This window comes from Pinus tabuliformis, chromosome 5_1, assembly GCF_031772625.1.
Source record: "Pinus tabuliformis cultivar Carrire ecotype Pingquan chromosome 5_1, CPIR1, whole genome shotgun sequence".
Lineage (NCBI taxonomy): Eukaryota > Viridiplantae > Streptophyta > Pinopsida > Pinales > Pinaceae > Pinus > Pinus tabuliformis.
The window spans coordinates 696,479,245-696,493,716 of record NC_142305.1 but is presented as its reverse complement, the minus strand read 5'-3'; the positions used below and the strand labels follow the sequence as shown (position 1 = coordinate 696,493,716).

Here is a 14,472-nt window from a genome sequence, read left to right as displayed (position 1 = left end):
ATTTTGATTTTTTAATCAAAAGTATCCTGGAGTGAAATGTTATTATGTTTTCTTGTTCAATTTGATGAATGTTGCTGTAAACAAATGATAATTAAAATGATTTAAAAGGTTTTTTCTGGTCATATTTCAATCCATATCATTAAACCATATATATATTTGAGTCAGAGTTTGTTTGACAAGTCGAAACAAGTAAAGGGTACTTATGTGCTGTTGTTATTGTTTAAAAAATTATTATTTATGCAATGCTCTTTATATCACAACTTTTGATACAAATTACTGCAGGAAATTTAGGGCTTTCTTAACACATTGATTGACCTTTAAATTTTACTATTCCCAAGTGTTCATTTAATTTATAACCTTACATTGCACTCTTTGGCTATTTCCCAAATCTTCATATTTTGGGTTAATGTTGCATTCAGAATTGAATTCACTTGGGTTCTTCATAATCCGATAGTATTACTTTATCTTAAGAATATCTTTGTGCTGGTTTCTTATCATTACATCACTCTCCTTGCCTTCTAATTAGACTTGCAAATACTTCTAGCCAAAACACTATCTTGGTTATTGCTTAGAAAAAGATGCACTGTCATTGTGGACCACCTTGGCACTCACATAGAATTTTTAATAGGTTAATTCAGTGTCATAAAAATGTTCTAATGGTTTATGTAAGTAAAGGTATGAGTAACTCTCTGCACTGGCTACATGTGTTTCTACCAGTGGTGGTTTAAGGATGACCACCAACTCTGAAACTTGGATCAAAGTAGTTTCTAGAACAATTCTGAATCTAGCTAGAAGCTGAAATCTTTTGCAAAGTAGAAGTGCTCCCTGATGATGGGTTAAAGATGACCACAAACCTATGTCACCAGATCCACGGGGTTTTGATGATGGATTTGCGGATCCCCATTTCGGATATGGACACAGATACAAATCCACCCATATCCACATAGGATCTGCCACGTAAATGGATCCAATGCTATTAAAGCGAACACCATGTCAACTAGCTCTCACACGTTGAATCCCAAGCAAATAACATTAGAGATTTTGGTTTTTTTTAAATATTCTAGTTAGATTTTTAGTCGGATCACTTATTAGTAATCTGTAGGTTGTATAGTTGTATAAGTTATTAGATACCTGTAGGCTATATAGCACATGATAAAGCTACTAGGAAGGGTTTGACAGATCCATGGTACATCCATCAAGTGGCAAGTGTCATGTGATATTATGAAGGAACAGAGTGGGGCATTAGCGGAAGGCTCCAAGCCACATGCCATAGTACAAGGGTCTTAGGGTATCTAAGATAAGGGAAGCCCACACTTGGGTGTATGAATGCAGGAAGGAGCAATTGTGGTACATGAGTTACACCGACCTTTGTATTTCCACCCTTCTTCATATGCCTTCTGCATTTTATCAATTTTTCTTTTAAAACTGCTCGGGGCTCCAGGGGATGAGAGCATAATGTGAATGATATAGCAGCGAATACCCCCTTAAGGTTGGGCAGTTCATCGCCCACTAGGGGTTGGAGCATGGGACAATCATGGGTTCCTTAATGATGTAGGGGGCCAATATAGGGAACCCTAGGAACAAGGGTGATGTCCATAATGATGGGGGTAGAGCTCATGTTTGGCTTTTGACCAGGTGCTGAATCTGTATGTCTCGGTCATCTTTTGCATCTTATGGTACATTTCCTATTGAGAGTGGCCAAATTATGCTTTTTACTTTGTTTTTAGTTGCATCAACCTTCGGGGCATCGTTCCAAGCCCAACCCAAAGTGTGGACAAGGGGAGGAGGAAGGCTAACTCCTTATGGAACCAATGGACAAATGTGGACCCAAATGGGAAATATGTGAAAAGGGGTCATAATGAGCGAAGGGAGTGATGTATGTGGTGTCGAGAAGCGGGACCACACAACCAAAATCAAGATTTCCCATGTAGTGGCACTCTTAAAGCTAGTAGCCAATAAAAGAAAACCCATTGGACTAGGATACAAGGCTAACCACAAAGTTGGACAGAGGGGACTAGAGTACAAACCAAGCCCATTCTTTCCGCCAAATCCCCCCCACTAATCCATGCCCAAAAGTGTCCATGATAAGTAAACAAAAGTACCCAACTACATAATGAAAACCATACCTTCAAGGTTGGAAGGCCCACCTTCAAACATACAATCATGATTCATAATAGATGGGCAAGGGCACATAATGGCTAGCTCATGTGGCGGGGATGGTGGCACACCAAGTTATCTAGTGGCTGCAAGGGGCTACTGGCTGCTGACTGAGAACCTTCTAGGAGAAAAAATTCTCCTATGGGTGTCACCCACAAGTAGTGGGTAACAATGCCCTCATACATGCTGATTTGGGGTAGCATCGGATGTGCTCTAGCCACGAAATTTGGTGGAGAGGTTGGGGCACATAAGATCTCCAATACCCAAAAAGGGTTTGGGCAGATTCTAAACAGTTCAGGAGATATTAAAATAATTAATATTTTTAATGGAGTCCCTAGGTCTAAACTTAGGGAAAATAAAATATTAATGTGTATTAATATGAAACTGTGTTAGAATGGTCCAAAAGACATGGATCAAGCCAGATCTAATCTTAAATATTGATTAGGGACTTAATCTCAGTCGTTGATGTCAACGAGAAAAGTATAAGGCTTGAGAGTCACTTGGAGAGTACACTAGAGTGATCAGTCATTCTATTCTCTAGAGCGGGGTTTGTTTTAAAAATCCAACTCGACCGAGGGTCGACTCCGACTCTGACTTCGACTCTATATCGACTTGGCCGACTCGATTTCAATGACTCGGTCATTGTAAAAAATACATTAAATATTTATTTTTTATAAAAACACATAATTTTAAATATTTTCATTCATGTTTCCAAACACACAGCATTAGAATATAGATGGAAGACAACATATGATCAAAGTAGGCTCATGAATATATCCATTATATCAAAATGGCACCCAGTGCACTGTCCAATACATACACGATGATGATATAGAGAATCGAGATCAAAACAAAAACACATAACCAAGGAGGCTAGAAATGGCCTCTACAACAAAAGTCTGTGACCAGTACTACTGGCTACTGCTAGAGTTGCCAACATCATCTGGCTCAGTGTTACTTGGGAGTGGGAGCGAAAGTGGGGAGCGGGAGCAACATTTTCAGAAGCTCCCGGTTTGGGAGCGAATCCTGGAGGAGTTCGACAACCAATGTCACTAACATCAAGGTACATAGAGGGATTGGTGCTCTTGATTAAATACGAGTTCCATACCCTAATACATGACAAAATTCAATGGAAACATTGCAATCCCCCAATCCTGAAATCCTAAAAAACTGATAAGTCTGCTGGATTTTGAATGAAATCTAAAATTCTACTTTCTCCATATGAAATCCAATGAGGCCGGAACCACTCTCAAACATCCTGAGTCATTTCATGGTAATGTTAAAAATTTAAGTAAAAGGATGAAAATGAAGATTAAGGAGAATGTCACTTTTACTTTAAGAATTTAACATTACCATGAATAGCATATCAATACTAGGGATCAGAGTCAGACAGGGAAACCCATGAGTTAGACAGGGAAGCCCAGGGAGTCCCCAAAAATAAAAAAAATATTAAAAAAAGCCGTTTTTTGGGTTCACTGGCTGCTGTATGTAACCCGGTCGGATTGATATGGACTCGGTCGGCTCGGTATTAACCCGTCTGGCCAAACCGGTTCAATGGCCAGGTTGAAATTTTTTTGACCAACTCGGATCAACTCGGCCGAGTCGGTTCCGAGCCGATTGGGTTTAAAAGCACTGGTTGCAGTCGAGGGGCATTGAGTACAGAGAGACAAAGAGGCAGAGATAGTGTCGGAAGAGCAGCGTAGTAGTCGGGGAGAGTGACGCAGTAGCAGCCAGAGCTCACGCAGGGCCATGTAGAGGTAGTCGGGAGTTGCGTAGAGCCTCAAAGAGGCCAGCGTTGTTGACGTATAGGGCCAGAAGGCTGATGCAGGGCCTCCTAAGGCTGACACAGACCCATTCAGGGTGACACAGGGCCAGCGCTGGGCAAAGAGGGGCTAACACAGTCCAGAAAGGCAGACGCTAGGGTTTCTGGGGCAGATTGGAGCTGAGGAGCTTCCAGAAGGATTATCCGGGGTTTCAGCCGGGAAATTTGTCTCAAACTCAGAGGTATTATTGCCAAGGAAATTCTTTGTTGGGTAGGCCGGTTTTGGCACCCAGATTGTACTTTGATATTGCTTAATAAGAAAACCCTCAGATAGTTGCACTAGTTTTCCCACATTGGGTTTTTCTGGGGACATTGTTCCAAAAATAACGGTGGCATTTGGTGTGATTGCTTTTGTTTCCTTCAGTTGTTGATCTGTAATATGTTGAGCATGCACTAGTGTTTATTTTCAGTATTTACGTTGTAAATAACTTGTTAAGTAACAAAACAAGTAGGTAGGAATAAATCAGATAAAGTGCATGGAGGGTTTCTAACTGGTAGACTTAGAAACTTCAACATGGTATCGAAGTGTGATTGCAGATCACAGGAGGACTGAGGACATCAGCGAAGCGGATCAATAGCAGCAGAAAACAGTTGTCCCAAGGTGACAAACGCTGTTTCTAGCAAAGCAGCGAGAAGGGAAGGGTGATGCAGTGCCTGCGTCATCAAGGGTGAGCCAAGAATAAGCAACGTAGAGGCTAAGGAAGGCAAAGGGAGCCTCACGCAAAGCCACGCAGAAGCTAGGAGGGCCGACACAGTTGGCTGAGGAGGTCGGGTTGCTGGTGGCAGGATTGCACAGAGCCTAAGAGCTCTCACCTTTAGGTTGCTGGAGTTTAGAGGGCTGTGGGAATATTGCAGAGTGGAGCTGGTGAGGTACTATAGTCAGAACAGTACTTGACACAGGGCAAGGCCAAGAGGAGGGAGTTGCTACCAAGGATTTCTAGCCGAGAAACCTGCATCAGTGGTGTGGTTGCATAGACGATCAGAGTAGGGGGCATCTCGACATCGGCAAGAGGATTTCCAGGAGGGAAATCGAGACTCAGAGGGAGTCAGATCAAGAACTTCCAGGAGGGAAGTAGAAGAGCATCATGGCACTACACGGAGTAAGAGACCAAGACAGATTGGACAGAGCGTCGAACTTCGTAGTTTGGAAGGCCAGAATCTTATCTGTACTTGATAGAAATCGTGTCAAGAACTTTGCCTTAAAGGTTATAGCTATCCCAGTCGACCCCAATGATAACGACAAGTACGAGGAGGCAATGGCGAGGGCCAAGAGCATCATCCTTGACGGGGTCAAGGACCATGTAGTACCACACATTGCTAAGAAGGAAACGGCATATGAGATGTGAGAGGCCCTCAAGAAATTGTATCAGCATACTTCTGTGCAAAGAAGAATGTTACTAGAGAATCAATTGAGGTTATATCATATGAAGAAGGGAGAGTCAATTGATACCTTCCTCAGAGGACTGAACGAGATCCAAGATCAGTTGACTGCTATAAAAGCCACACTAGATCAGGAATTGATGGTGAGGACAACCCTGAATGCAGTCTTAGAAGACTGGGAGGTATTTGTCCAGAGTATATTGGGTAGAGAGACACTTACACCTTGGGATGAGATGTGGGTTGCTCTTCGCCAAGAAGAAATCAGACGACAGTCGAAGACGCATAGCCGTAGCAAGGGGATCAAAGTCAAGCAGGAGGAGGAAGATGTTTCCCTGGCATCTGAGGGAAAGCAGGAAAAGCGGAAGAAGAAGGATCTCTCCAAGATCAAGTGCTTCCACTGTGGGGAGTTGGGTCATTATGCGACCCAGTGTCCAAGGAAGAAGAGTAAGGGAGAGTCTTCCGAGACTAAGGCAGCACCAGCAAGGGAAGAGAAGGAAGTTTTGACAGACGAAGACTGTGCCACGAGTGCACACGCACCACTTGAGCGGATGTGGGGAGACATCGAGCTGTAGCCAGGCGAACTACAGGCGATGAGGGGCAGGATACTAGAGGTACCCAGCCTCTTGGATTAGACCTTGCTATGGGAGCCCCGAAGAGGAGTAGCAGGACTGGCTGATGTGGGTAGAGATGGATGCAGATGGAGCGGCAGAGAGAGATACAGTGAAGGAGTGCCAAGACAAAGCGGGCTGCAGTAGTGCGAGAGGCACGGGAGTGTTGCATTAGTGCAAGATGGCACAGAGAGGTGTGCAATGGTGTGAGATGCAGGGAGTTGTTGCAACAGTGCAGAGGTCAAAGAGGGAGCACTTATCAACAGCAAAGGGAGCTTCAGCATCAGTGGGTGTTTCTAGCCCAATAGGGAGGTCAGTTGGGAGATCAGTTACTTACTTCTCAGTAACTGAGTTGCGGTGCAGCAGTGGGCAACACGATGCAACATGATGAGAGGAGGTGCAATGCGGATGCAGTGCTGTGTTATAGACAATTTTGTGCCTTACAGCATCAGGCATGAATTGTCAATAATCCAAGGGATCCAAAGTCCCTAAACATGATGTTCCTACCCCTAGAGGAACAAGGTCAGCAAACCAACGGCTCTCAGATCAGTTCTCCACCTGAAAACACTCAAAAACAAGCAATCCTGAAATCAAAGCAGGTGCTCCACTAGGCTTCTGCGCTGAAACTCAACTCCTCCATGGTGTACCTGCGTTGCAAAGCAGGTATAACAAAGGCCACCTGCGCTGAGCGAGATGGGACAAGTGGCACACTGAGTCATTGCTCTGGAATCTTCCAAAAATGACACTTGGATCAGGGATTTCGCCTTGTGATGAGTCAGAGGCTCTGTTTCTCCAAGTGGAAGCAAGGTTCTCCAAGTGGACTCAAGAACTGAAGATCAACTGAAGAGAGAGAGGACACAAGGAAGCTACACATCAGTTGCAAGCTGACTCACCCTTTCTCAATTCATCTATATATTGAGCTCTCTCCTATGAGCTCAGGAGGCTGGAATTTTGTGCAAAGTAATGATATGCTGTTGGTTTCACTATAGAACTATTGGGTGATTACTTGAAGGAGGTGAAGAGGAGAAATTCTTTCTGCTGGGAGGTGTTGCTGGATTGGGGCCTTCAATGGTTGTAACACTCTCAGAACTTTACTTCTTCCATTAATAAAAGCTATTGAGGTTCTTCTATATGCACTTGTTTCAATGATGTATTGTGATGATTGTATATTTGATTTATGCTAATCCTTGAATCAATTATGAATGCATGCTTCTTGTAGTTTCCTTCTTTGTTATTTTGCAGGATCTCATTGTAGCTGGGCCAGCAAAAGAGCAAAGAGCTAGGAGCAAGCAGCAAAGAGAAGAGTTTGGATTCGACATTAAGTGCAAGACAACGGTTAGTGCATTTCTTCATTCTCTCTTGCTTTCATAAAGAAGTAAACCTTAAGTAGTTTTCTTTACAGTTGTTGCTGAGGTACTATCACCCTTAGAGTGGGATAGGGTCATCCGAATCGGATACTTTTCCCTACAACAAACTGGCGACTCCACTGGGGACCGTATCTGTTTGATTGTTTGTAGTATTTTGCTATTCATTTCCTAAACAAAAGAGTACCAAATCGAAAAGCTTTTGACTATATCAAAAGCGAAGTAGAGGGCAGCTACTCTAGCTCATTTCTGAGCATGTTCATGATTTGAAGAGCTGATCTACAAGGATCCTTGTAAGCTCTTAGTGATAGCTTTTCATCTTCCTTGTCATCCCTTAGTGTGTGCTTGACTGATAGCTTCTGATTTGAGCAAAAACTGTGAATTTTTGAGAAAATTGTGACCCGGAAACTGAGAAAACGCAACTTTCGTTTTCCAAAGCAGGTAGTACACAGGCTACCTGCTTTGCAACGCAGGTTCCGAAGGGGCTACCTGCGCTGAGAGCCAGACTGGCTGTGCAGCACCTGCGTTGGCCCAATTTTGCCTTGTGCATTTGGGGTTTCCTCCCTTTTTCTTGCCTGTTTTCACTATAGATTTTGCAGCCAGTTACCAGTCTTGTACCTGTTCTGAAACCAACCTTACTTGCCATCATTCCGCCTCTGTTATATAACGAAATTGTACTTGTTCTTTTGTATTTCTTACATCATTTACAATTTCCCATAACGAAAGTAAACTAGTCGTGCTTTGGCCTCTTAGATCTGAACCTGTGTTAGGCATTTTGCTGGTCTAAAGAGTTAGCCTGTTTGCTGTCCATAGCTGATTAGTCTTTTTACTTTCGTCATTGTGGTTTGATTTCATGCATTTCCAGTGTTTAAACAAGTAAATCTTAAGATGTCTTTTGATTTTGGACTAGCTTGTTTACTTTCGCTTGAAATCGAAATCAAAGTTATATAACAACTTTCTTTTTGTAATACATTAACATTAAGAAAGGGAAAAGAAAATACATGCATTGTGCATTTTGCATTTGACTGTTTGCATGCTGATTTAGGATGTTGCATTAGTGTGTGCTCTATGATCTGTGTGAAAAGATTTGCCTTTCTTCTCCTCAGTAGTTAAGATTTTCAAAGTTGAAAGATTGAAAAGTTTGCTTCTCATCTTAGACTGCATTCAGGAATTTGTTACATACATCTCGTGGTGATCCTTAAAGGCAAACTGCTAAGCAAGATCAACATTAAAATAAATCCAATTTACTTAACAACGCTTTGAAACATAACGCAAACACATAGAGGTCTAGGTAGAGACGTGTTCCGGCTTCGTTAAATGTAGTGACTGTCGATCTCTACGAAGGTGGGTGATTCCTCCTGAGAGTCGGTGGCACTAATACGGACTTGTGCTCCCACGTACCATCGCGTATATATTGGGAGACCCCTATAGGAACAAAGCCTTTATCCATAGGAAGCCGTGTCGGCCGCCCTACTGATCGCGATGCAGTGAACACAGCATTCACGAAGATCGACCACCCGTACCGTAAAACGTATTCTGTGGTTTCGCGAAAAGTTTGGCACACCCTCTGCCTAGAACTCCAGAGTAGTTTCTTTTGGCCTTTTTCAAACTCTATAACTGAAAAAGTCCATCCGAGCATTTGTCACTTCGGGCTCGTTAAAACATCGAAGGAGACTAGAGTCATCTTTAGCTTTTTCTCGACTCTTAAAACATGAAAAAGCAAAGTTGTGTCTAAAGCGTCGTTAATAAAATTTATTTTAAACGGAACATAATCACCTATTATTCCCGCGTTGATCTTTCAGTTGAAAAGTATGGAGCCCACCAACCAAGGAAGTCACCTTGGCGGAAGTCCCAGTCCCTTCTCCTCTTGGGGAGATGTTGGTGCGCCCCATATGGCCACATTGTCACTTCCAGGATTGACAATTGGCCTACCTGTATGGCTCTTTTCAACTAATGTAGTTCAGACCACCACAAATCCTGAGCAGTCGAATCAACAGTCAGACCAGTCTAGAGCTACCCACCAGCCTTCCACTTCTTACAATTCTTCCTCTGATCCTTCATCTTCGCAAGGTAGAGCCGGCAAAAGTCAGCCTCCCATGGAGAAGAAAGAAAAGAAGAAGAGAGAAAAGAAGCAGAAGGGGCCTATGGCGAAGGCGACTGGGGGCAAGCAAAAGACATCTGACAAAAATCCACACACTGCACCGACCGGGCCTAAATCGCCATGTGTCATTTGCAAAGGGACCCACTTCCACCGTGATTGTCCTTGTATTCCCCGGATACTAAGGGACTGGTCCCCCAGGTTGCACAATCCGGTAGCATCAACCTCTGATAGACATATTGATTGCATTCCGTCAACTAGCGAGAGTGAAGGACAAAGAGGGAGACCAAGATCACCCTGCAGACTGTGTGAAGGCGATCACGCCATCCACCGTTGTCCATTCTTAGATGAGGCGAAGAGAGTTTTGGAAGATCGTCCGGTTTCACCGTTACGACTTCCTCCTGGATACCAAAAACTCGTGCCAAGTCCCTCGATAGTTGAAAATCCAGCTGGCCCGATCAAGTGGTCAGCTGAAGTGTCGGTCATTGAGAATGAACCTACTGAATCCAGACCAGACGAAAGTCTAAAGGTCGAAACGGCAGTTGACCCGGTTCTTCCTTCAGAGGTTTCATCCTCAAATGACACCGTCGTTGAAGATTCATCTTCGAATGACACCCTCACTGAAGAGAATAAGGATGACACCGTCGTTGAAGATTCATCTTCGAATGACACCCTCACTGAAGAGAATAAGGATGACACCATCCAGATTCTTTTCATCAACACAGACTCTGATGAGCATCAGGGCAACGCGCCCATTCCTTTATCGCAGGAAGGAACATCGTCAGGGTCGTATCCGGCCGTGTATTCGGTCCCACCACCAAGCAACCTGGTTGTGTCCTTTGATTGGAATCAACTAGGCAGACCCCGGTTACCAGCCAGTATCCCATTCAGAATCATCGTCCAAATCTACAGAATGGTGATGGCTGGAACTATCATTGATGAAGGGGCATCTGTGAGTATCCTTTCCTCTATTGCTTGGAAAGCACTGGGTTCCCCGGCGCTTTTACCTGAGATGAGAAATCTATCAGGTTTTGATAAAGGAACCAGTCGCCCGTTAGGGATTCTCCCCAATGTTCCCGTTACATTGAAGGGGAAGACAGTTCATATGAACGTCATGGTCGTCCAAGGACCCTTGGTGTATAACTTACTCCTTGGACGAGACTATATATATTGCATGGAGGCGATAGTGTCCTCACTCTTCAGAGTTATGTGTTTTCCGCACGAAGGAAGAATGGTCAAGCTCGTAGACCAACTTTCATTTCCAGGATCACGCATCGCAAATAGTCAAATACCATCCCTTAACGGTTTATTCACTCAAGGAATGCCTCCACCCCCGGTTCTACTTCCCGATGAACGCGAGTGATTCGGAAAGATGTAACTGGGACCCAGGGGGCATGCACCCTGGCCTGCCCTGGGCAGAGGAAACCTTAGGTATAAAGTTAATTTCCACAGAAGAATGGGACTAGTCCGTACCCCGTCCGAAAGAAGGAAGAGAGGGTTGTTCTAGGATAAAGTTCTTTTGTCAAAGTTATGTGAGTGAGATAATCAGCTTCTCGCTCCCTTTGTCTAAAAAGTAGGCTCTCCTGAGGGAGGAGATCCATTTGTGGCGGCAAGTAGCCACCATCTTTGAAGGCAAGCCTCACCCATTAAAACATATGTTTTGAAGGATAAGTAGGGGCAGCCTCCAAAGAAAGAGATGAAATTGCTGCAACAAGTAGTCACCATCCTTAGCAACCTAATGATAGACATCGCCGGGAAAAAGAGTTTAGTTTGCGGCAGCGAACAGAACCATTTTTCGGATAGTAAGAAAGAGGCAGCGCCTTGAAATTATACTTTATACCTGGGGGCATGCGAACCTTTTGGAGTGCAAGCGCGGGACGACTATTTATTTTTTAAATTTTTAGGTCCTCCCTTTAAACCTGTAGGTCTAACCCGTTAAACTCGTAGGATTAGCCGTTTCCAGCTTGCATAAAGAAAGGATGTGGGGCAAAAGTCAAAACTTGCCAAATAGGAGCATAGCTTCGTGAGATAAAGCTCCTTAAAAAATAGCTATCTCACCTGAGGCGTTTCTTGTATTATGACTGGTATATTCGAGCAGTTTTAGCACACAGTTCATGCTCGTTAAAAAATAAACGCAAGATCCGAGCAGTTTTCGCACATAGTTCATGCTCGTTAAAAAATAAACATAAGTTGTGAGCAATCTTCCCCTAGAGTTCAAGCTCACCCAGAAAAAATGAACCGGTAAATAACCTTGGTAAATGTAACCTTTGACAGCCATATTAAAAGCCATTGGTCGTGTTTATATGCCATCACCTCCATCCGTTCATTTGGCCAATCGTTCATCTCCATATGTTTGTTTACCCTTTTTGAGGAACAGCTGCGAAGAGTGATTTCACTTAGCCATCCTTGTGACACTGCCGTGATTGGAAAATTCCAACCTGTACCTGGAATCTGCTGCTATCCCTGTTTATCACTCGTTCCTCAAAAGACGAGTCTTCTTTGAGCTCTTTTCTCCTGACTCGTAAAATATGAAAAGTTTGCCGAGTTTTGGCCTTCCAGCTCGTTAAACGACCGGAAGAGCTATCCCTCCTCTAGATTTTAATCTTTTTGGACCTGAGGGATTATTGCACAAAAAGATCGAGCGCTTGTTTTGTTCGGCTCGTTAAAGCAATCGAAAATTCATCCCTTCTGTATTGTTTTATACTTTTTCGGACTTAAGGGATTAGATGACGAAAAAGGAATTCTGGAGTTGACTTTATGTACCTTTTCAGACTCTCTAAAAATGAAAAGGACCGAGTTATCCTTGTCGTTAGACTCGTTAAATTCATTAAATAGCGACAAACTTGTCTTTAGACGAGAACAAGTTTCCCTATCGCTAGGCTCGTTAAAACATAGCGATGGGCTTGCCCGAAGGGCAGGTTATAGAACAAGCATATGTTATCCTCCTCAAGCTTGATAAAAATAAAGAGGTACTGGTCAGCAATGACTGGGGAAAAATTGGGAGAACCTCACAGCTTTAATGGTAGCAAGTCGCTCTTGAACATGACACTTTGTCCTCCGTATCACATCGGGTTGGGTTGTTTCATTCACCGGTCTCATCACCATGGTCCTCGCCACACCATCCACATTTGGGGTAATGCTACCAATCCATCACATCAGTGTCGTTATATGTTCAAGAGATGTTGTTCTGCAAAGAGTCAACCGTGTCCCATCCACTGCCATACATTGTCCTTTATCCATTTCATGACCACCACCCTGAATCATACATCACAGTTTGTTTTTCACCTCATCACAATCACTAGCTCCGTTCCGTGTCACTGATGTGGGATTCATTAAGGCCCTCCTTTGACGGATCGCTCCTTGTCGACATCAGCTCATTATCCAAGGAGTTGATCTAGGAACAACCCCTTCAGTACTTTGAAGCTTGCATGCCTCAATGGCAAGTTTCTCACTTCCGGCGACAGGTATACATCAATGACCTTCGACCAGAAGATTTTGCATGGTGGTCGACGCCAAGTCCTTTATTCCCACCATGTGAATTGTACTGCCGTACCTTGAGGGTCATCATCCTTATCGGTGATTCCTCTCGCGCTTGTTAACGGTTTACATCATTGACCGGTAATCAAGCGATGTCTTTCCATGTTCGACTTCAAGAAATTCTCACATGGATCGACTTGTACATCGAGTGAAGATCGGAAGAGATTGAAGACCCCGGATCTAGTTTCATCCATCCGGGCTGCGATATATATTCAGGATATAAAGACATTTGATATGTACATCATTGCAGCAAATGATCATCCTTCTCAAAGGATGATAATTTCAGCAGAGAATTATCAGTCTACCATCAGACGATCGTCTGTTCTATGTACCAAAATGAATTTATAAAGCTGAGCATGGGAATGCCCGCCTCAGCTAGATCATGAAAAAGTATGAAAAATAATGTATTGTATTGTATCTTATTACAGGACACTTCTCAGCAGATTGAATGAACTTCGGATCCTCCTAATAAAGCATTTCACCCGATAAACGACCTCATACTTTAGGGGGCATCTGTTATAGACAATTTTGTGCCTTACAGCATCAGGCATGAATTGTCAATAATCCAAGGGATCCAAAGTCCCTAAACATGATGTTCCTACCCCTAGAGGAACAAGGTCAGCAAACCAACAGCTCTCAGATCAGTTCTCCACCTGAAAACACTCAAAAACAAGCAATCCTGAAATCAAAGCAGGTGCTCCACTAGGCTTCTGTGCTGAAACTCAACTCCTCCATGGTGTACCTGCGTTGCAAAGCAGGTAGAACAAAGGCCACCTGCGCTGAGCGAGATGGGACAAGTGGCACACTGAGTCATTGCTCTGGAATCTTCCAAAAATGACACTTGGATCAGGGATTTCGCCTTGTGATGAGTCAGAGGCTCTGTTTCTCCAAGTGGAAGCAAGGTTCTCCAAGTGGACTCAAGAACTGAAGATCAACTGAAGAGAGAGAGGACACAAGGCAGCTACACATCAGTTGCAAGCTGACTCATCCTTTCTCAATTCATCTATATATTGAGCTCTCTCCTATGAGCTCAGGAGGCTGGAATTTTGTGCAAAGTAATGATATGCTGTTGGTTTCACTATAGAACTATTGGGTGATTGCTTGAAGGAGGTGAAGAGGAGAAATTCTTTCTGCTGGGAGGTGTTGCTGGATTGGGGCCTTCAATGGTTGTAACACTCTCAGAACTTTACTTCTTCCATTAATAAAAGCTATTGAGGTTCTTCTATATGCACTTGTTTCAATGATGTATTGTGATGATTGTATATTTGATTTATGCTAATCCTTGAATCAGTTATGAATGCATGCTTCTTGTAGTTTCCTTCTTTGTTATTTTGCAGGATCTCATTGTAGCTGGGCCAGCAAAAGAGCAAAGAGCTAGGAGCAAGCAGCAAAGAGAAGAGTTTGGATTCGACATTAAGCGCAAGACAACGGTTAGTGCATTTCTTCATTCTCTCTTGCTTTCATAAAGAAGTAAACCTTAAGTAGTTTTCTTTACAGTTGTTGCTG

The 14,472-nt window shown here is 43.4% G+C and overlaps 1 protein-coding gene across 1 annotated transcript in view; it reads left to right on the top strand.

Moving 5' to 3' along the window:
• The window catches only part of LOC149166852 (Flavodoxin family protein), a 451,658-nt gene that overhangs the window by 402,739 nt on the left and 34,447 nt on the right, over window positions 1–14,472 (top strand). The gene's annotated exons all lie outside the window — the stretch shown is intronic.